The sequence below is a fragment of the Pituophis catenifer genome, unplaced genomic scaffold, assembly GCF_029215685.1.
Source record: "Pituophis catenifer annectens isolate HBS135680 unplaced genomic scaffold, rPitCat1.0.hap2 SCAF_2, whole genome shotgun sequence".
NCBI classification, from domain to species: domain Eukaryota; kingdom Metazoa; phylum Chordata; class Lepidosauria; order Squamata; family Colubridae; genus Pituophis; species Pituophis catenifer.
Window position 1 is genome coordinate 26,541,908 of NW_027256882.1, and position 23,892 is coordinate 26,565,799.

At 42.8% G+C, this 23,892-nt stretch overlaps 1 pseudogene; it reads right to left on the bottom strand.

Annotated features, from left to right (window-relative positions):
* The window catches only part of LOC139310021 (zinc finger protein 850-like), a 30,984-nt pseudogene extending 10,416 nt beyond the window's left edge, over positions 1–20,568 (bottom strand).
* Between the last annotated feature and the right edge of the window lie 3,324 nt (positions 20,569–23,892).

Sequence of the window (23,892 nt, forward strand, 5' to 3'; positions counted from 1 at the left end):
ATTGCGGAGCTGTGTGCTCTGCTTGAACATGGAGGCTCAATTTTCTGTAGGAAGAGAGAGCTCCGCAAGGACCAACTGTTGTATCCTCTCCTTTACCAGGAGAGCGTTAAATAGGTGCAGCTTTTTTTTTAAAAAAAGAAATTATTTACTCAAGGATAATTTCCCTTTAACTCCCCCCCCCACTCCCCCTTCCTGGATTTCTTATTTTCTGATCTGATCATTTTCTGAAAGTTTCAAATTTAACTTACTCTTTCCGAACTATTGAGATTCGCCCAGCAAAATTCAAGAACGGCAACACCAAACTCAAAGTTTTCTCCAAAGGAGCTACAGGAAAAGGAATTCAGTAAGAGGAGTCTACATTTCTGGATCTACTCTAGCTGCTGAACTTTCTGCTTTTAACCCGTTCAGCTTCTTGGAAAGTTTGACCAACCTGATTGTAAAATGATCTCCCAACCAACCCTGCTTCCTTCTGCAGAATTCATTTTACAGCCCAGATTTAAAGAAACACGGAACAAAAAATGTATTTGCAATCACGATTCCATTTTGGAGCAAGTTCTCTTTAGTTAGTCTTTGTTATAACTGTAAACCCAAAAAAGTCTTCAGAACTGGTCCTAAACTGGTTTTGAGAACGTCTGTTAAACTGGATCGAGGTTCAAAGGACTTTCCAGCAGTATGCATGACAATAAATACAGGTAGACCTCGACTTACAACAGCTCATTTAGTGACCACTGAAAGTTACAACAGCACTGGAAAAAGTGACTTATGACCGTTTTTCACCGTTAGGACCTTTGCAGCATCTCCATGGTCATGTGATTAAAATTCAGACCCTTGGCAACTGACTCGTATTTATGACTGTTGCTGTGTCCAGGGGTCATGTGATCCCCATTTTGCAACCTTCTGACAGGTAAAGTGAATGGAAAAGCCGAATTCTCTTAAGAACCACACCTCAGCCTACAGTCATATTGGTCACCAGGCCACAGAAGCATTTTCGGACAACATTGGCTCCCTCGGCTAAGAAACGGAGATGAGCATCGTCCCCTAGAGTCAGAAATGACTGAACAGGGAAAACCTTTACCTTTATCATTAGTAAAGTGCAATTCAGGTAGTCCTCAACTTACAACAGTTCATTTAGTGAATGTTCGAAGTTACAACTGCACTGAAAAAGTGACTTACCACCGTTTTTCACCCTTACAACCATTACAGCATCCCCATGGTCATGTGATCGAAATTCAGATCTTGGCGACTGACTCATATTTATGATGGTTGCAGTGTCCTGGAGTCATGTGATCCCCTTTTGTACCCTTCTCAAAGGCAAAGTCACTTAGCAACAGAAATGTTGGACTCAGTTGTGGTCGTAAGTTGAGGACTAGCTGTATCACATGACTTAGGCAATTTCAATAGTCCTTGCTGCTGTCATTAAGCAAGGACTTCACTGCAACTCCCTGCTGGCTTCTAATAAGCAAAGTCAACAAGTAAGTCTCAGGAAGTCACAAGTCCGACCGAGGGCAATTGGCAAACAGGCTGGCAAGTAGATAAGTGGCTATTGTTCTGTAAGCATGGCAGAGCCGGAGTGATTGCTGTCAGCTGTAGGAGTGTCCACCAGCGTCTGCTGTGGTACCACCAGCACAGGGCTAGGCAGGTAGATATGCAATATGGAGTGAGGGCAGAGCAGAGGGCAGATATCCCACCCCCAGTCCTTCTTTTCTCTAGACTAGCCAAACCCAAATCCTGCAACAATTCTTCACTCATACGTTTTAGTCTCCAGGCCTTTAATCATCTTAGTTGCTCTTCTTTGCACTTTTTCCAAAGTCTCAACATCTTTTTTGTAATGTGGTGACCAAAACGGGATGCTGTATTGCAGGTGTGGCCTTAATTAGGCTTTATAAAGCGGTACTAATTCTTCATCTGATTTTGATTCTATGCCTCTGTATATACCACCAAGACTGTATTAGCTTTTTTGGCTGCTGCCGCACACTGCTGGCTCATATTAGGGTACTAAATAAGTAATCAACATAAATCATAATAGGATACTAAGTAAAAGCAATCAACATAAATCATAAGATACAAACAACAAAGTTATAGTCATAAGATGTTAAGGGAATAGATGATAGGAAAGATGAGAAGGATAATAGTAATACAGACCTTCTATGTGATTTGACATCGGAGGGCATAAGAGAGTGTTGTGGGAATGAATTCTTTAGCAGAGTAATGGCATGGGGGAAATACTGTCCTTGTGTCTAGTTGTTTTGTCGTATGAACGGATTGCCATATGTTGGATTGCAATCAGGTGTTCAGGGGATTCTGGGACAGTTGGAACTTTGAGGACTGGTCATAAATCCCCCTCAATCAGTTCCACCAGGAGTCATTAACTAAGCACTACCTCCATGTACTGCCTATTCTAAGTTATCCTAAATTTAGGCACTACTTTCACATCATCACAGCCACAGATGGCCGGACTGATGTACGATTGAAAATTTATATTTACACTGAAGAGGGAAGGGAAGCTGAGGAAGACAGATTGGTATTTAGAGATGCGGAATGTACAAGAGACAGAGTACAAGTAGGTTGACAATTGTAGTGCTTTAAAAACCTACTATATGTGTGGAGACCTTACAACTCAGCAACAGTTACCTTTTTATTATTAAATTTATTTATTAATAAACTTATTTGCTGCCCATCTAGCAATTTGAGGCGAGTAAGCATCTCGCCTTACCCTAATAACAATATCGACACTACCCATTTTTTCCTTGTCAAAATTATTCTTCTTACACAATGCATTTTTCTAAAAATGAAACATTTTCCACTGTACATTTTTTTCTTACATTGCCACCACCAGGGCGGATGCAACAAATACGTCAGCAATATGGTGCTCCTATTGCCCAGCAGCCATCAAAGGCACCTCCAAGAAAAGGGGTTCACAGCAGGAGTTGCTAATAAGCCTGGAGATCTTGTGATCAAAGCCACGATCCCTTTTCTCCTCAACTCAATATTCCTACAGCTCTTCTCCATCAGGCTGACCTGCAATGTAGAACCGCCTTTCCATGGGAAATTTTACATTGCTTTTTTCCTTGGGACTACTACCCATAAGCCCTTCACCCATCACAGAGGGAGGCAACCGCCATTTTCAGTGCACCTACAATTCATTAATGCGGTCTGCAGGGTTAAGGTGCAGTTTCTCCCTCTCCCACATAACAATGTCTCAGAAGCATCCGCCACTTTGTCCCTGAGGCAGTCCTGGCAAAATGGCAGCCACTTCCACAATTCCACCACATGGCCCAGGGATGAATAACAGGCAACTGCAAATAATGGGTGCTTCCATGACACAGTCATGCAGTCCTACCCTCTTTCCCCAACATAAGGTTCAGAGATCTTTAAAAGACCCAGAGGAGGCGGCTATGATGCGTGGTGGGTCAGACTTAGACCTAAGGACTACAGGGACCCTGTTTTAGGAAGGAGAGGCCGAAGAGATGGGTTATGGGAGGCCTTTGGAAGGAAAGCCTGGGCCTGCGCTAGGCCTCTAAGACCTTCCCCCAACCCTGAGGTAGCCAGTGTTCCACTTAACAACTTGCACCTTCATTTAATGGCTGCATCAGAGAGAGTGGGGGGAAATTAAGCAAAGCAGTCTCGCTTAACGGCCTTTGCAAGGTGTAATTGGTAGGCCCCGTGACAGTTTTATCTTGAGAACTAATTGTACATTGGCTGGGAAATTCTGAGGTTCAAAATCTGGAGCAGGGGTGCTATTCAGCAGGTTCTGACAGTTTCTGGAGAACCCGTAGCGGAAATTTTGAGCAGTTCGGAGAACCGGCAAATACCACTTCCGGATGGCCCCAGAGTGGGGTGGGAATGGAGATTTTGCAATATCTTTCCCCCAGGAGTGGGGAGGGAATGGAGATTTTAATTTAATTTAATTTAATTAATCATATTTCTATGCCGCCCAACTCCCAAGGGACTCTGGGAGGTTTAGAACAGAAATAATACAAACAGTGACATAATTTTAAAAAAAAAAACATTATAAAAGCATTTTTAAAACATTAAAAACACATGCATACCATCCATGGCCGGATCTTGCAAGATTGAACAGCAAGAGTTCAAAACAGCAAGCATTTTGCAGTATCCTTCCCCTGGAGTAGGGTGGGAATGGAGATTTTGCAGTATCGTTTCCCTGCCACACCCACCAGGCCACGCCCACCAAGCCACACCCACAGAACTGGTAGTAAAAAAAATTGGATTTCACCACTGATCTGGAGTTCACCAAGATAGAAGGCTGAAACTCCACATGTGGAATTCCATAATCAATATACAAAAATACTACCTTCTTAGAAATGCATTACTGTTAGTATGAGGGGAAATTAAGGAAAGACCTTATATGAAAATACCACTCTGGCTCTCCACGATGGAGGCACTGATACATCCGAATGTGATTAACATGGAAAAAATTGTAAGGTATAAGGACATTTTAATTATAAAGGGGAACTTAAACCTAAACAAGAACTGACTAATCAAGGAATTGATTTAGCATGATGGCCACATGTGCAAATACAATCAAGATATGAGAAAGATGCAAGAATGTATGTGTCACAAGTAAATGCTTTATTCTCCATCATGTAAATAGTATCTGTACAGCATACCAAGGGTTAATTTATTTCTACTGTTTAATGTATGTATATATAACCACTCCCATTTTTAGCTCCTCCCCTTGTATATATAAGGAGCTGTAAGCCTTTATTCTGTACTTCTATCTGTGAATATTCAGTGAATATAGAATGCCTTCTGTGATTAAACAGAGCTTTATTTGAATATATAATTCTTATCTTAATTATTGAGTCTGATCCTGAAAAATATTGCAACAATCTGGTAGCAGAGGATGGTTAATTGACTCAATAAAACAATTCAACAATGTCTGAGAGAGAAAAATCAAAGAGCAGAAAAGTAAGACCCAACACCAGGGCATATACTAAAGAAATGAAAGCAGATCAAGAAATAATTGATGAATACGCAACTGAAACATCAAGAGAATCTGAAGACTGTACTACAGACAACGAAGAAATAATAGATGAGAATGATGAAATACTAAAACTTTTAAAAAGCCAAAAGAACGATGAAAACCTCATCGCGAACCTCCAAGACTTATTGAAAAACAGCGGAGCAGCGAGAGAAAAACACATCGTTACAGATGAAAATAAAGACCCAAAAACGGTGAGCGATTTGCCTGCAGACAAAAATGCAACGAAGGAGAAGAGCAACGGTCCCGCGCAAAATTTTGAATGGCAGCCATCTTGGTTTCAGCAAACCTCCAATGCAAGCGAAGAAGAGCCAATCAGAAGGCAAGATTCAAAATATCTGGCGCGAAAGGACTTGTTAGATGCAAAAAACAAAAGAGAAAAAACCTATACATCAGAAGAATCTGACACAGAAATTGAAGAAGAATCAATAGAAAATCAAGTGGAATCTGCAATGAAAACGCTTTTTGCAACTTTTGGGTCAAGATTGAAAATAACCAAAGAATCAACAAAAGACTGCAGTAAAAAGAAAAAAGGAAGAACAACGAGTAAACGAACTTCACGAAGATCGCACTCCTCTATGCCAACAACGAAAGCATCGACGCCTGAGCCCAGAGAGTCCTGCAGATATCAACCTACACCGCAAACAATTCCAGAGACCAGCGCTCTCAATAAAAGAACACCCATCGCCACCAGGACTCCCAAAGCTGAACCGGAGACTGAGTCTTCCGAAGAAGAACCATGCGAGGGAGCTGCAGCGACGAGAACCTCTCACTATGAGAGGTTCAGGAGCGAAATGGACAATGCGCATGTGCAAAGCCACACAGACAGCTTTGAAGCCAGAGAGAGACAGAGACTGCCATTTAAAATCGTCGCTAGCATCCCCATGCCATTCTGCGGTTACCAACACTTAGAAGACCACGGACTCCCTCCAGTTGTAAGTAATGGAGCTAATAACAATGGGAATTTACCCAATGATTTCCCAAAACTGAGGGTAGACGGTGTTAATTTACAAGAGTGGTGCCAACAGCTCCAAGTTGTCTTTATGAAAGAAAATTTATTGTTTTTCATTACTAACCCTCCAAAAAGACCTTGGACTTTAAGATTGGATTGTCTACACCATAGAGCATTTTTCTTACTAATCTCCAGTATATCTCCTGCCATGTATCATAGTATTAAGTCAAATCTAACTGTATCAGAAATTGTTCAATGCATGTTTAAACTATTTCATAGTGAGAGTGTAGCCACTACAACAAGAATGTCTAAAGAATTCTTTTCAGTCAGGTTAAAATCTGGGGTCACCATAAGTGAACATTTAATATACTTAAACAAAGTCAGAGCAGAATTACAATTAAGAGGAGAGATAATTTCAGACCAAACAATGAAGAGTGTTATTATTAATTCATTAGACCCATCTTGGAATAATTATATATCTCATTTAGATACTCTCAATTTAGGATATTTATCCATAGAGGATCTTTTTAATAGATTGATAGCTGAAGATAATTCAAGAAGAAGTCGTTATGACAATCACATAGAGCATAAGCAATATAAGAAAATGGCATTTCAAGAAAGATACCATGAACCAAATAAATGCCACAATTGTGGACCCAAGGAACATAATAGAAAAGACTGTCCCAAACTCCTCAGAAATAAGCATAGGACAGATCATAGGGATAGATATCACAACAGACAATCATCCATTGACAGACATAGATATAGGAGTCCACCCATCTACAGGGAACATAGAGGGGGTAGAGATAATTCAAGAAATAGTAAATCTGGTTCACTGAATGGACTGAACAAACACAATAGCAACAACATACATAGACCAGAAGATAACAATTGGCTCATTGATTCTGGTGCAACAAATCACACTACACATAACAAAAATATATTATCTTCATTTATAGAGGATAAATTTGTAATCAAAGTAGCTAATCAAGAGAAGGTTCAAGTCATAGGTAGAGGAAATATAACCTTACCTGGCCTAGGAAAAATAGAGGGGGTATTGTTAATACCTGAAATACCTCACAACATACTTAGTGCAATAAAACTAAGTAGAGATTCTGGCATAAACATAGTCTTTTCAAAAGGAAATGCAGCTTTAAAGAAAAATGAAACAAACGTAGGTACTGTCATTATAAAAGGAGGCTTACCTTACTTAATAACTAATGAAAGATGTTTACACAATATTGATTCCAATATAGAAAATAACAATGATGTAAATAACGAAGAAAATAGCAATAGTGACAATGAGGAACATGAGGTAGTTCATAATGGCAAAAACGCACCCAATGATAAAAGACCTAATATAGGCAAACCTATTCATGATGAATGTGCACATATCTTACACAGGAAATTAGGACATGCCAGTTTTCCTGTAGTACAAAAAATGATTGAACATGCTGATGGTGTTAAAATAAAAAACTGTAAAAACTATCTAGAATGCTCAGTGTGTAAATCCACAAAACTCAAAACTAGCCCCAGGCCCAAAAAATCAACCAGATCAACCAAACAAATTTTTGAATTGGTACACATGGACTTAGTTGGCCCATTGACACCATCAATCACATATAAGAAACGCTATTTTCTAACGATTGTGGATGACTATAGTCGTTATGGGTTTGTCTACACATTAAGACATAAGGATGAGACATTTCAAAAATTCAAAGAATTTTATAAACGCATAGAGACACAACACAACATTAGGATAAAACAAATTATGACAGATAGGGGATGTGAATTCATGTCAAAGGAATTCTCCCGATGGCTAAAAGACAAAGGGATGCTGCATTACACATCTAGTCCTTTCTCTGCTTTCCAGAACGGAGTGGCAGAGAGAAAGAACTCGACACTACAAACCATGATTAGATCAACATTAGAAGATGCTGGTTTAGGTAAACAATTCTGGTCAGAAGCTTTACAATATTCCAACTACACCCAAAATAGGACTTGGTCCAGCATTGTGAACAAAACACCATATGAAGTGATGTACGGTAGGAAACCTAAGTTAGCACACATGCATATATTTGGAGTCACTGCAGACGTACATATACCTAAGCAATTGAGACGTAAAGGTGAAAACGTATCCAGAAGACTAAAATTTATGGGATACGAAACAGGGACAAAAGGATACAGATTTATTGATAACAATAACAGATTCATAATTTCAAGAACTGCAGTATTCCATGAACAGGCCAATTGGTCCAAAATACATCTTAATGAAATATTCCCAAACATCAATTCAGACACTAAACATCAAGATAAGAATGTTGAAGAAGAAAATAATAACAGCACACACAAAAACAAAATTAGAACATGGACAAATAGTCAACACAAAATAAAAACTGATTCAGTAACAAAAAAGGAAGCAAGATATTTACATGACAATGATAGTATACCTGTGAGAACAACCAGAGGTAACAGAAATCAGGTACCCATTAAATACAAAGATTACGTGATGTGTATGGATGAGGAAATAGTAACACCAAACACATATGAAGAAGTACTGAAACTTCCCCCCAAAGAAAGAGAAAAGTGGGAGTCAGCAATGACCAAGGAGATGAATAGCTTACAAGAATTGAATGTATTCACACCCACACAAGCTCCAAAGGATAAGACCATTATTGGTACCAGATGGATATATAAAATCAAGAATTTAGAAGGAGGTAACACTTTGTATAAGGCCAGACTAGTCGCACAAGGTTATGCTCAAAAATATCCTGAGGATTATACAGACACATACTCTCCCACTGTAAGAACTGAGAGTGTTAAAACAGCTCTAGTTATAGCATCAACACTTAATCTCGAGGTATTTCAATATGATATACAAACTGCATATTTGCATGCCAAATTAGATAAAGATATATATGTAAGAGCTCCTCATAGTCAATATACAAACAAAAATGATATATGGCTGCTAAACAAAAGCCTATACGGATTGAAACAATCTGGCAAGCGATGGTATGAATGTTTGGTCAAGGTACTTAAGACTATGAACTTTGTTGCCACTACTGCTGACAATTGTTTCTTTGTTAAAAGGGAAGGTGATTCTCCAGAATTTGTATTGATTTATGTTGATGATATTCTGTATATAGGCAAAGATACAAAAAGGAGAGAAACTTTTGTATCGAAACTAAATGAACACTTTTCTCTTAAGTCATTAGGAAAAGTAAACAAATATCTTGGTGTACAAATCAGCAAAACAAAGAAGGGATTTAAACTCTCCCAAAGGGATAAAATCATAGAGCTTTTAAACAAATGTAACTTAAATGATGCCAAACCATGTGATACTCCTATGCAAACTGATTTTCTAAGAAACACTGATGAATCATCCCCAGAATTTAAAGATAATACACTGTATAGATCTGTTATCGGTTCCCTCCTCTATATCTCCAATTGGACTAGACCTGATATTGCTTTACCTCTTAACTTATTATCCAGACATGTCAGTAAACCATTATTATATCATTGGGAAGCTGTCAAGAGGATATTAAGATACTTAAAAAACAGTTTAGACTTCTGTTTACTATTAGAACCCAACAATGCAAAAGAACCCATTCTTACATGTTATGCAGATGCAGACTGGGCTGGTGATATCACTTGCAGAAAAAGCACATCTGGTTATGTATTTTTTCTTAACGGTTGTCCAGTTTACTGGTACACTGGTAAGCAAGATTTGGTAGCTACATCAAGTACTGAGGCAGAGTATGTTTGCTTGTCTAAAGCATCAAATAACCTCGTATGGTTCAATGACTTATTGTCTAATATTTGGAAAAAACCTTCATTACCATATATTATACATGAAGATAACAAAGCTGCTATCGAAATTTCTAGATCTGATGCTATTGGACAGCGATCTAGACATATAGATATAAAATTCAAACATGTGAGACAATTATCACAGGACGGATTTATTAAAGCTATTCATTGTGAGACATCAGAACAAATAGCTGATATTTTAACAAAACCTTTGCCTTCTAAACAACACAAATATTTAACTACCAAGTTACAAGCTTTATATTGTTTTGAATCTGAATGTAATTACTGTCATATGTCGAATCAGCATTTAGAGGGGGATTTGTCACAAGTAAATGCTTTATTCTCCATCATGTAAATAGTATCTGTACAGCATACCAAGGGTTAATTTATTTCTACTGTTTAATGTATGTATATATAACCACTCCCATTTTTAGCTCCTCCCCTTGTATATATAAGGAGCTGTAAGCCTTTATTCTGTACTTCTATCTGTGAATATTCAGTGAATATAGAATGCCTTCTGTGATTAAACAGAGCTTTATTTGAATATATAATTCTTATCTTAATTATTGAGTCTGATCCTGAAAAATATTGCAACAGTATGGTTTCTATAAAGAGCCAGCAGAACTAAACCAGCTATTACTAGGAACAGGCGAAAAATCAATTTTAAAAATGTATAGCTACTTACTGAATATTAAAATGGATGAAGAGCAAGTGAAAGAAACAATGATAAGATGGGCTAAAACTTTGGTTATTCAATAGAATTAAATAAATGGCAGATATTGTGGGATAGAAATTGTAAACTAACAGTTTGGATCTTGTGTGATGGCTACTACTATCACCCTGGAGGTGAAGGTCTTTTGTTTTGTAGATAAGCTGGCCCAGTCTTTGGTCTTGTAGATAGGTTGGCTTGGCACCAAAATAACTGGACGCTGGAAGATGAGTCCCTCAGGTCGGAAGGTGTCCAATATGCTACTGGGGAAGAGCAGAGGGCGAGTACTAGTAGCACCAGAAAGAGTAAAGCAACTGGGCCAAAGCCGAAAGGATGTTCAGCTGTGGATGTATCTGGTGGTGAAAGGAAAGTCCGATGCTGTAAAGATGTATTCTCCATAGGAACCTGGAATGTAAAATCCATGAATCAAGGCAAGCTGGACGTGGTCAAACAAGAGATGACAAGACTGAACATCGACATCTTAGGAATCAGCAAACTATAATGGACAGGAATGGGTGAATTTAATTCAGATGACCATCAGGTATACTACAGCAGGCAAGAATCCCTCAGAAGAAATGGAGTAGCCTTCATAGTCAACTAGCTGATAACCTGACGTTGGCAGGGTATTTATTTATCCCAATCCTGTATTAGACGTGAAAAGCCATCACTCACTGTGGTGAGAATTAGAGACCTAACTGCCCTGGCAACAGCCTGGGAAAAGTTCTACAGGTGATTATATGTATTAGTAGGCACCTCCCCCAAAAACTTGCCCTGTTTGCTTGAAGCTGAGGGCATAGGGCAGTGGTTCTCAACCTTCCTAATGCAGCGACCCTTTAGTACAGTTCCTCATGTTGTGGTGACCCCCAATCAGGGGTGGGTTCTAAATTTTTTTTACTACCGGTTTTGTGGGCGTGGCTTATTTTGTGGGTGTGGCTTGGAGGTCATGTGACTGGGTGGGCATGGCTAGCTGGTCATGTGACCAGGTGGCCATGGCTATGTGTATAGGGACTACTCAGAGGGCTGAAAAAAGTCATTTCTGAAAGGTCCTCGCACTTTTGACTGGTCCTCACACTTATGACCATCCTCACATTTATGCCTGTGCAGCATTCTTAACAACCATGTCACTCATTTCACAACTGTTTTTCTTCAACATGGTATAAGATAGGGCAAAAAACGTAAAATGTGAGGACAGTCGTAAATTCGAGGACTGGTCAAAAGTGCGAGGACCAGTCAAAAATAACTTTTTCAGCCCTCTGAGTAGTCCCTGTGCACAAAAGGACTACCCAGAGGGCTGAAAAATGTGATTTCTGACAGGTCCTCGCACTTTTGACCGGTCTTCGCAGTTATGACTGGTCATCATTTATGCCCATTGTACCATTCTTAACAACCGTGTCACTCATTTCACAACTGCTTCTCTTCACCATGGTGACAAGATAGGGCAAAAACATAAATTGTGAGGACAGTCGTAAGTTCGAGGACTGGTCAAAAGTGCGAGGACCAGTCAGAAATAACTTTTTCAGCCCTCTGAGTAGTCCATATGCATAAAAGGATACAGCAATAGAGAGGGATGAAGGAAGGGAAGGGAAATTAGAGTAGGAGAGAGAGGGAGGAAGAGAGGAGGAGATATTTTACAGACAAAGCAGCTCCCACCTTCCTGCCCCCCACCCTTTGTTAATGGGCCAGAGGCAGAAAGTCAATCCTGTATCCATCTGTGTATCAAGTTGGGTTAAAATTGCTTGAGGTGTTCCAGAGTTATGCTGGAACACACAGACACAGACACGCGCACACACTCCAAGGGGTGTTAGGTGGGTCTTACTCCCACAGTATTTTTTTCCAGAGAATAAGTCATCTGTGTACCAAGTCTGGTTGAAATTGCTCCTAACAAAAAATTATGTAGGGCTTGTCCTTCTGCAGTCAAGCATGGGTAAAAATGGTATTTTTGTCATTCCTGGAGTGATAGATTCGGACTACACTGGGATTATTTATATTCAATAATAGACCAATTTGCACCAAATTTTGCCCATTTATTCTAGCCCTGCTCAACTCCTGCTTTTGCCTTATTTTGTCCCAGCAGGGGGAGAGCAAAAGGAGAGAGGGAAAGGTGGCTTCAGTTCCACTAACCTGGCCACTTGCATCATAGCTGCCATCACTACCCCGATAACATCCCAACAGCCCCGCCAGATCATTGTGTTGCAGGGTAAGGACACTGGAGTGGATGTTTGTGATCTCTGCCAAGCAGTGGCCTGCCACCTGAGCCCTGCCCAAGTGTCTGGGGTGTGTGGGGTTGTCAAAGTGCACAATTTCTTTCAACTCACTTGCCTAATTCAGATTTGATCATTCAGGTCCGCCCCTTTATATTACATATTCATGTCAGCCTTTGGGAGCGCGACCTGCTCAGTAAATTGGGGGCCACCCTCACTTTGGAGGATTGAGACTACTGCCCTCCCGTTGACTTGGCTGGTTAAAGAGCCGGTGTGGATTGATCAATGGCCCATGTCACACGACAAATTGACGGCTCTCCACCAGTTGGTAAAAGATCAGCTGTTTGCTGGTCATGCTGTGCCGTTCACTAGCCCCTGTGTTTGTGATAAAAAAGAAAAGTGGCAAGTGGCGTTCTTTGCATGATCTCCGTGCAGTTAATGCCTGTATTCAACCTATGGGCCCCTTGCAGTGCGGAATGCCCAATCCTAATTTGATTCCCCAAGACCATGAAGTGATGGTAATTGATTTAAAGGATTGTTTCTTTTCCATTCCTCTATGCCCCCCTAATCAGAAAAAGTTTGCATTTACCGTGCCTGCGGTGAATCATTCAGAACCTAATAAACATTATCACTGGATAGTTTTACCACAGGGAATTTATTTATTTATTTATTGTTAAATTTGTATATCGCCCTTCTCCCTGAGGACTCAGGGCGGTGAACAGCCAAGTAAAAGCATAAATTACAAACATTAAAATACAATTAAAAAGATATATATAAATTTGGCCCCATGATTAAAAACAATAACAAACAATTAAAAACATTTTAAAAATTGTTAGGTCAGCCCGGCTTGCTGGAAAAAGGTTTTAAGGGCACGGCGGAAGGCACCGAGGTCTTGGATTCTCCTTATCTCTGGGGGCAGCTGATTCCAGAGGGTAGGTGCCCCCACAGAGAAGGCCCTCCCCCTGGGGGTCACCAGCCTAAATTGTTTGGCTGATGGCACCCCGAGGCCCTCTCTGTGGGAGCGCACGGGTCGATGGGAGGCCATCGGTAGCAGCAGGCGGTCTCGAAGATAACTAGGTCCTATGCCATGGAGCGCTTTAAAGGTGATAACCAACAGCTTGAAGCGCACCCAGAAGACCACTGGGAGCCAGTGCAGCTCACACAGGAGAGGTGTTGTATGGGAGCGCCATGCGGCTCCCGTGACTACCCGCGCGGCCGCATTCTGGACCAGTTGGAGCCTCCGGGTGCTCTTCAAGGGGAGCCCCATGTAGAGAGTGTTGCAGTAGTCCAGGCGAGAGGTGACAAGGGCATGAGTGACTGTGCACAGGGAATCCTGATCAAGAAAGGGCCGCAACTGGCGAATCAGGCGAACCTGACAGAAGGTCCCCCTGGCTACAGCCGTCAGATGTTCCTCCAAGGACAGCTGCATATCCAGGACTCCCAGATTGTGCGCCCTCTCCATGGGGGCCATGTTGAATAGTCCCACATTATGTCAACTTCATGTTGCTGCGGCATTAGCCCCTTTTTGCAAACATCATCCATTGGTTTTGATATATCATTTTATGGATGACATATTAATTGGAGACCCAAAAATACAATCTAACTGGCTTTCCAAAATACAAAATGATTTATGTGTCTATGGATTGCAAATTGCCCTGGAAAAAATACAGCTGCACTCTCCTTATTTTTATTTAGGATATAAAATGTTGCAATCTTATTCTGCTCCGGCTTTTCCTCGCTTGAGCTTACCCAAAGTTATTTCCTTGGTTAATTTGCAACAATTGCTGGGCACCCTCAATTGGGTCTACCCATATTTTTCCCTGCCTACACATCTACTTAGCCCATAGACTTATTGACCAAAGGAAAACAGCCTGGAGACCTCATTATAATTCCGCCTGCAGCACTTGCTACAGTCGAGCAACTTAATGACATCTTGAGTACTCAGTTTGTGGATCGTATTCCTCATAAAGATTGTCAGTTAGCTCTTCTGATATTCCCTACTAGTAAGCTGCCTACGGGAGTATTGGCACAAAAAATATATTGTATTGAATGGCTTTATTTACCCTATACACCATCCCAAAACGTTTTACCATTTATCCAAGCCATTGCTGAAATTATAACCTTGGGGCGCACTCAAGCTTGTCGTAGAAATGGGACCGATTTAATGAATATTGTTCTTCCTATCTCGAAAGCTGATTTTCACTTTTATTTTCAGAATAACTTATCTCTTCAGTGTTCTTTAACTATGGGGGTTGTATTGCATATCATTTGCCTAAAGATCCTCAGCTTACTTGTTTAATGACTTCCTCCTTTCCTGTTCGCTCATGGCTTTCTCCCTTTCCATTGTCGCAAGTTCTTACTGTTTTTTCCGATGGAGGGCGAATGAGAGGAGCGATTGCTTATAAGGATCCTCATGATGATACCTGGAAAGTGTCCTACACTGCAGTGCAATCCTCGCCACAACACTCAGAATTGTCTGCTGTTATCTTGGCTTTCCACACTTTTTCCCAACAGCCTTTTAATTTGATCTCTGACTCGCAGTATGTGTGTCAATTTATTTTTAATCTTCCAGGTGCTTATATCACGCCCAGGATTGACCCCAATCTTTTTCTCACTTTGCAGCAAGTGCTACAAGACCGGAAACATTTGTACTTTGTCTCTCACATACGCAGTCACTGGTCCCTTCCTGGCCCTCTTTCTGAAGGCAATAGTCACGCTGATGCTGCTGTTCATGTTTTACCTACTTTGTTCACAGATCCTTTTTCTAGTCATTCTTTTTTCCATCAAAATGCCAGGCACAAGCTTGCCATATTCCACTCGATCAAGCCAAGCAAATTGTTTCATCCTGTCCCCAATGTTCTGGGGCATCCCCCTCGGCGGACATGGGAGTTAATCTCCTGGTTTCACCTCTAATCAACTATGGCAAATGGATGTTACCCATGTTCCCTCTTTGGCTCCCTGGAAATATATTCATTTATCTATTGATACCTATTCCGGAGCGCTTTGGGAGTGGGGGGCCCGGGGGGGGGCAGAACCATTTCAGTGATGTCATATCGTCACCGCTACCAGCTTGGGAGAACCTGGTTGAACCGGGAGGAACCCACCACAGGTGAGTGTGTGTTTATGTGTGTGGAGGGGGGTGGGGCAGGTGGAGGTGTCTCACTCACTTGCAGCCTACAAGCTCATGGTAGGCTGAAAGCTAACAAAAGCTGTTTTTTTGCAATGCTTGTTTCTTTCTCTCAACCCCCAGCCTTTCCCGATCTTTTCCTCTCCAATATCACAGCACTGGCTGGGCTGCAAGGGGCACAAAGACACACACACACACACACACACACACACACACAAACATACACGTGCATGAGTCTGGGAGAAGTGAGCTAAAAACCATGCTGAAGCAATGATGGGGGAGGGGTCAATATGGGAAGCCTTTGTCGGGAGCCTCTTGGCAGCTTAAAAAATAGAAAGGAAAGGAAAGCGGGAAGGGAGGGAGGGAGGAGTGAGTGGCAACTTTATTAGCAATTCAAGTTAACATTGGTATTCTTGAATTGTGAGCTCGCAGGAAAGTATCCCCTCCTTGTGTGTTGCAAACAGCCATTTCCAGTGGGGAAAACAGGACAAATCCGAGTGGGGAGAATATTTTCCTTTGTTATGTTTCCAGTCTGAATTAGACCATGGGAGGCTCCCTACAGGACAGCCCTTTTAAGGATTATGTATTAATAGAAAAGCAACTAATTTATCTCTGTTCCTAAACGCTGTACTGAAGGGAAACAGTTATAAGGATATAATAAATAATACTAGAATATGATATACTCAGTGGTGGGATTCAGCCAGTTCGCACCACTTCAGGAGAACAGGTTGTTAACTTTCTGAGCAGTTTGGCAAACTGGTTGTTGGAAGAAATCATTAGGGCAGAGAACCGGTTGTTAAATTACTTGAATCCCACCACTGGATATACTGGTATACGAGAATTAGTAGGAACTTGTTGTTCTGTAACCATTAGGTTCCTGTAATACACATATGGCCTTTTGTATTTGTATAACACACATATATTGTACCTTTATATCTGTAACACAAATATGCCTTTGTATTTGTATCACATATATTATATGCCTTTATATTTGTATCTCCTGTAACAAACATATGCTGTTATTAGGCCTCTGTAAGGTGTCTGGTATTTGTCAAACATATGTTCCTGCCATTTGATCTGAACCCATATCAATCTTCTTCCTGTTTTTCTTATGCCATCTAAGAGCATGGTACTTATCTCAGTTGGAACTGCAGACATCATCCGAGGGATAATTTTACACTTCAGCTCTAACTTACACCTTTGATTATACAGATCAATTTATTTCTTGGATGATGCAGAACCAGGAGCCAAATGGCCAATTGAGAGAACAAAGGAATGCTCAAGGAAGAGATAACGCTAATTGGGAAACTTCTATTCCTTTGCAGGGCAACAAGGAATACACAAACCTGAACTAGGAGGCCAGAATTGGGTACTAAACTGATGTCTCTGAGGGTATAAAAAGGACGCCTTACCTTCCCCAAGGTGTGGCTATCTCCTCACATGCATTGTATCTGTATGTTCTGGATATAGTCCCACCCAGTATTTTGTTTTTGGCCATAAATAAAATCTGCCTCTTTTTGCAAGCCTCGTCTTGAGTCTCTCTTTTTGGCATTCTGGTGACTCAAGTACATTTTGGGACCTTACAGTACATAAAAAACAGAGGAGTTCTGATCAACTATCACAACCAACATTTTGACAAGTTTTGCTGTTGTCTGTGGACTCTCCCACTAGATGCAAGCACCGGATAAACTGAGCCTGGTTTGTTTTCAGTCTTTGGCCACAAAAGGAAGGAAGGAAGGAAGGAAGGAAGGAAGGAAGGAAGGAAGGAAGGAAGGAAGGAAGGAAGGAAGGATTGATTATAATAAGAGGGAATCAGATTCTGAGGAAAGTCCTACCTTAGTATTTGGCCACCAGCTGCCCTTCTGCCCTTTCGCTATCCCCTTGTCCCCTCCTCCTGACTCTCCTGGTAGTCTCCCATCCTATTGCTGAGGATGCTTTAGTTACAAAGTTGGGGCTCCTCGCATGGAGGAGTGGCCCTCCCTCTGACACACACACTTTGCCCTCCTGCATACACCATGAGCAACGTGCCCAAGGACAGCGAGCATAGCAGCAGCCTTGAGGAGGAGGTAAACACAGCCGGGGACCCACTGGGGGAAGCAGGGCTGGGCTGTGGGGTCCCAGTGCAACGGGAGCTTGAGGGCCAGGCTGGGCGCTATGAGGAGAACAAGGGTTTTGGCGCTTAACATTGTCTCACCTTCCTCTGCTGGAGACAATGGATCCCCCCAGACCTGCCTGAGCCACCACAGGCGCCCCACGACACAAGAGATGTCGAGCTGGCCATGTGACATCACCCCACCATGCCCACCCACAAGATCAACCACAATCCTGATGCGGCCCTCAATCAAATTGTTTGACTCTGCTGGTCTGGACACTCATATGGTTTCTCTCCTGTGTGAGTCTTCTGGTGGTTCACCAGGGAAGAACAGTAACTGAAACATTTCCCACAATCTGGACACTTGCGTGGTTTGTCTCCTGTGTGAGTCTTTTGATGTTTCACCAGACTGGAATTGAGACTGAAACCTCTCCCACACTCAGGACATTCAAAGGGTTTCTCTCCTGTGTGAGTCCTCTGGTGAATCACCAGGTCAGAACGGTAACTGAAACTTTTCCCACAATCTGCACACTTGTGTGGTTTGTCTCCTGTGTGAGTCTTTTGGTGTTTCACCAGAGAGGAACTGAGACTGAAGTTTTTCCCACAATCAGGACATTCAAAGGGTTTCTCTCCTGTGTGAGTCCTCTGGTGGATCACCAGGTCAGAACGGTAACTGAAACTTTTCCCACAATCTGCACACTTGTGTGGTTTGTCTCCTGTGTGAGTACTCTGGTGTTTCACCAGGCTGGAATTCTGACTGAAACTTTTCCCACAATCAGGACATTCAAAGGGTTTCTCCCCTGTGTGAGTCCTCTGGTGTTTCACCAGGCTGGAATTCTCACTGAAACTTTTCCCACAATCAGGACATTCAAAGGGTTTCTCCCCTGTGTGAGTCCTCTGGTGTTTCACCAGGCTGGAATTGTCACTGAAACCTTTCCCACAATCAAGACATTCAAAGGGTTTCTCCCCTGTGTGAGTCCTCTGGTGGTTCACCAGGCTGGAATTCTCACTGAAACCTTTCCCACAATCAGGACATTCAAAGGGTTTCTCCCCTGTGTGAATCCTCTGGTGGTTCACCAGGCTGGAATTCTCACTGAAACCTTTCCCACAATCAGGACATTCAAAGGGTTTCTCTCCTGTGTGAGTCCTCTGGTGTTTCACCAAACTGGATTTATGACTGAAACTTTTCCCACACTCAGGACATTCAAAAGGTTTCTCTCCTGTGTGAATCCTCTGGTGTTTCACCAGGTAGGAATTCTGACTGAAACTTTTCCCACACTCAGGACATTCAAAGGGTTTCTCCCTGGTGTGAGTCCTCTGGTGGATAATGAGGTGGGAATTCTGTCTGAAACTTTTCCCATAATCAGGACATTCAAAGGGTTTTTCTCCTGTGTGAGTCCTCTGGTGTTTCACCAGGTAGGAATTCTGACTGAAACTTTTCCCACACTCAGGACATTCAAAGGGTTTCTCTCCTGTGTGAGTCCTCTGGTGTTTCACCAGGTGGGAATTCTGTCTGAAACTTTTCCCACACTCAGGACATTCAAAGGGTTTTTCTCCTGTGTGAATCCTCTGGTGGCTCACCAGGCTGGAATTCTCACTGAAACATTTCCCACAATCTGGACATTCATATGGTTTCTCTCCTGTGTGAGTCCTCTGGTGTATCAACAGGTTGGAATTGACAGCGAAGTTTTTCCCACAATCAGGACATTCGAAGGGTTTCTCTCCTGTGTGAATCCTCTGGTGGCTCAGCAGGCTGGAATTTTGACTGAAACTTTTCCCACACTCAGGACATTCAAAGGGTTTCTCTCCTGAGTGAGTCCTCTGGTGGCTCAGCAGACTGGAATTTGCTCTGAAACTTTTCCCACACTCAGGACATTCAAAGGGTTTCTCTCCTGTGTGAATCCTCTGGTGGCTAAGCAGGCTGGAATTTTGACTGAAACTTTTCCCACACTCAGGACATTCAAAGGGTTTCTCTCCTGAGTGAGTCCTCTGGTGGCTCAGCAGACTGGAATTTGCTCTGAAACTTTTCCCACACTCAGGACATTCAAAGGGTTTCTCTCCTGTGTGAGTCCTCTGGTGGATCACCAGGTCAGAACGGTAACTGAAACTTTTCCCACAATCTGCACACTTGTGTGGTTTGTCTCCTGTGTGAGTCTTTTGGTGTCTCACCAGATAGGAATTGAGACTGAAGTTTTTCCCACAATCAGGACATTCAAAAGGTTTGTCCCCTGTGTGAATCCCCTGGTGGTTTACCAGGTGACAACGGTAATGGAAATGTTTCCCACAATCTGGACACTCGAATGGTTTCTTTCCTGTGTGAGTCCTCTGGTGGTTCTCCAGGCTGGAATTGAGACTGAAACTTTTCCCACAAAACTTTTCCAGGCTGGACATTGAAAAGATTTTTCAGGACATTGAAAAATTTTTTTAGGACATTCAAAGGGTTTCTCTTCTGTGTGAGTCCTCTGGTGTATCACCAGGTGGGAATTTGCTGTGAAACTTTTCCCACAATCTGGACACTCATATGGTTTCTCCCTGGTGTGAGTCCTCTGATGTATCACAAAGTTGCCATGCTTGCAAAAGCATTTACCACATTGGGAGCAGTTGTAGGTTATCTCTACTATGAGGATCCTTCTATGAATCGCAAGGGAGTTATTCTGACTAAAGTTTTGCCACATTCAGAGTATTTATATGGCTTTTGTTCAGTGTGGATCCTCTTGTGATTTGAACTTTTTACTTTTCCCACAATAGGCAAATCTATGAAGCTTTTCCATCACTGACATTCTTGAGGAGGTCAAAGATATGTGTGATTCCTTATTTTTTTGGTGCCTGCATTACTGACTGCCATATGTGACTATCCAATTGACATTTTCTTCCCCACTGGCTTCCAGATATTTCCCTCTTTTTCTGAACGGAAAAATGATCTCCTTTGACCTTTTCAAGTAACATATTCTTAAATTCTATATAATCTACTTTTTCCAGCTGCAAATCTTTTCATGATTTTCTCTTTTCTGTCTCTTATCTGCTGATGAAGTAGACGAATTCTGTGGTTTTCTGAAGGAAATAGAAAATATTTTTTATTTCTGTTTCAATTTGCTTTGCTTTTCAGTGTTGCTTGTTATTCTCAGTTGTCCAGTGTGCTTATGTTGGCATCCTCTTTGTCTGTAAGATTCAAAAGAAAGTGTAAGTTTTATAGTTTATGAAAGGGTTTATTTATTTATTTATTTTATTTATTTTATTGAATTTCTATACCGCCCTACTCCCAAAGGACTCAGGGCGGGGAACAGCCACGAAATAAAACACATACATATAAAAATTTAAAATCGAATAAAATGAATTAAATAAATTTGGCTGAATTAATACCCATAATTTAAAATACCCATATTTTAAAACACATTAAAATTTAAAATTTGCACTTAAAAGGAAGAAGATTTAGGCGAGGCCAGCTTGATGAAATAAAAGAGTCTTCAGCTCGTGGCGGAAGGTGCGCAGATCCGGGATCCTCCGTATCTCTGGGGGGAGCTCGTTCCAGATCGTCGGTGCCCCCACAGAGAAGGCTCTCCCCCTAGGGGCTGACAGCCGACATTGTTTGGCCGACGGCACCTGGAGGAGCCCCTCTCTGTGGGAGCATACTGGTTGGTGGGAGGCTATTGATGGTAGTAGGTGGTCCCGTAAATAACCAGGTCCTAAGCCATGGAGCGCTTTAAAGGTGGTAACAAGAACCTTGAAGCGCACCCGGAAGACCACCGGGAGCCAGTGCAGCTCGCGCAGGAGAGGTGTTACATGGGAGCTCCACGCTGCTCCCATAACCACCCGCGTGGCCGCACTCTGCGCCAGTCGGAGCCTCCGAGTGCACCTCAAGGGGAGTCCCATGTAGAGAGCGTTACAATAGTCCAGACGAGAGGTGACGAGGGCATGAGTGACTGTGCATAGTGAGTCCCGATCTAGAAAGGGACGCAACTGGCGAATCAAGCGAACCTGATGAAAAATCCTCCCGGTCACGGCCGTCAAGTGCTCTTCTAAAGACAGCCGTGAATCCAGGAGGACGCCCAAGTTATGAGCCCTTTCCGTGGGGGCCAATGATTCGCCCCCAATAGACAGCGATGGCGCCAGCTGACTATATCGGGACGTCGGAAACCACAGCCACTCGGTCTTGGATGGGTTGAGCCTGAGCCCGTTTCTCCCCATCCAGATCCATACGGCCTCCAGGCACTGGGACATCACTTCAAGGGCATTGTTGGGGTGGTCCGGGGTGGAGATGTACAGCTGGGTGTCGTCAGCGTACTGATGGTACTTCACTCCGAAACCACGGATGATCTCGCCCAGCGGCTTTACATAAATGTTGAACAAAAGGGGCGAGAGAACCGATCCCTGCAGCACCCCACATATAAGGGGCCTCGGGGTCGATCTCTGCCCCCCTGTCAACACAGACTGCGACCGGTCAGAGAGAAAGGAGCCGGGAGCCACAGCCACTCAGTCTTGGAAGGGTTGAGCTTGAGCCTGTTCCTCCCCATCCAGATCCGCACAGCCTCCAGGCACTGGGACATCACTTCAAGGGCATCCTTGGGGTGGCCTGGGGTGGAGATGTACAGCTGGGTGTCATCAGCGTACTGGTGGTATCTCACCCCGAAGCCACGGATGATCTTGCCCAGCGGCTTCACATAAATGTTGAACAGGAGGGGCAAGAGGACCGACCCTTGAGGCACTCCACATATAAGAGGCCTCGAGGTCGACCTCTGCCCCCCTGCCAATATGAACTGCGACCCGTTGGAGAGAAAGGAGGAGAACCACCGTAACATGGTGCCCCCCATCCCCAACTCTTCCAACCAGTGCAGCATGATACCATGGTCGATGGTATCAAAAGCCGCTGAGAGATCTAACAGGACCAGAACAGAGGAGCAACCCCTGTCCCGAGCTCTCCAGAGATCATCAACCAATGCGACCAATGCCGTTTCCGTGCTGTGCCCGGGCCTGAAACCCGACTGGAACAGATCTAGATAGGATGTTTCCTCCAGGAATTGCGGGAACTGTCGCGCGACCACACTCTCAACAACCTTCGCCATGAAGCGAAGGTTGGAGACAGGACGGTAGTTGGCTAATATTGCCGGATCCAGGGATGGCTTCTTGAGGAGAGGCCTCACCACCGCCTCTTTCAAGGCGGCAGGAAAGTGATCCTCACTCAACGAAGCGTTGATAACACCCTGGAGCCAGCCTCGTGTAACCTCCCGGGAGGCCAGTACCAACCAGGAGGGACACGGGTCCAGTAAACATGTGGCCGCACTAAGTCTCCCCAAAATCCTGTCCACATCATCGGGAGTCACAGCATCAAACTCCTCCCAGGTAACATTCTCAAGACTATTCCTCGTCACCCTGCCCTGATCTACCCAGTCAGAGTCCAAATCCCCCCGGATCTGAGCGATTTTGTCATACAGGTATTGTCCGAAATCCTCCGTCCTGCCTTCCAAGGGATCCTCCCGCGCTCCCGGATGGAGCAGGGAGCGGGTTACCCTGAACAGGGCAGCAAGACGATTCCCTGATGAGGCAATAGAGGCGGAAAACTAATTAAACTTTGCCGTCTTTATCGCCACTAGGTAGGTCTTAATATGCGACCTTACTAGTGTTCGGTCAGATTCAGCTAGACTGGCCCTCCAACCGCTCTCTAGGCGTCTTGTTGTTCATCTGAAGTTGTATTTACCTACTTTTAAGAGTGTAAAGACGAGATGATTTTTAGTATGTCCTGATACATAAAACTATACCACTCAAAGAGGGTGTACATTGTTTTTCACATGACTGAATATCTAGAAGCATTGGGGATAGATTATCCAACTGCAGATTATCCAACTGCAGAGAGAATTACATTTACACCTACAAATGTATATATGTGAAAAATCCATGTTTTCAGCCTGAAAAATGTCCCAAAATGGTTACAATTAAACCTTCTCAGCTAAATTTAGAGATGTGGGGGCTTTAACTGATGAAATGATGCCTAAAGCCTTTGCAAA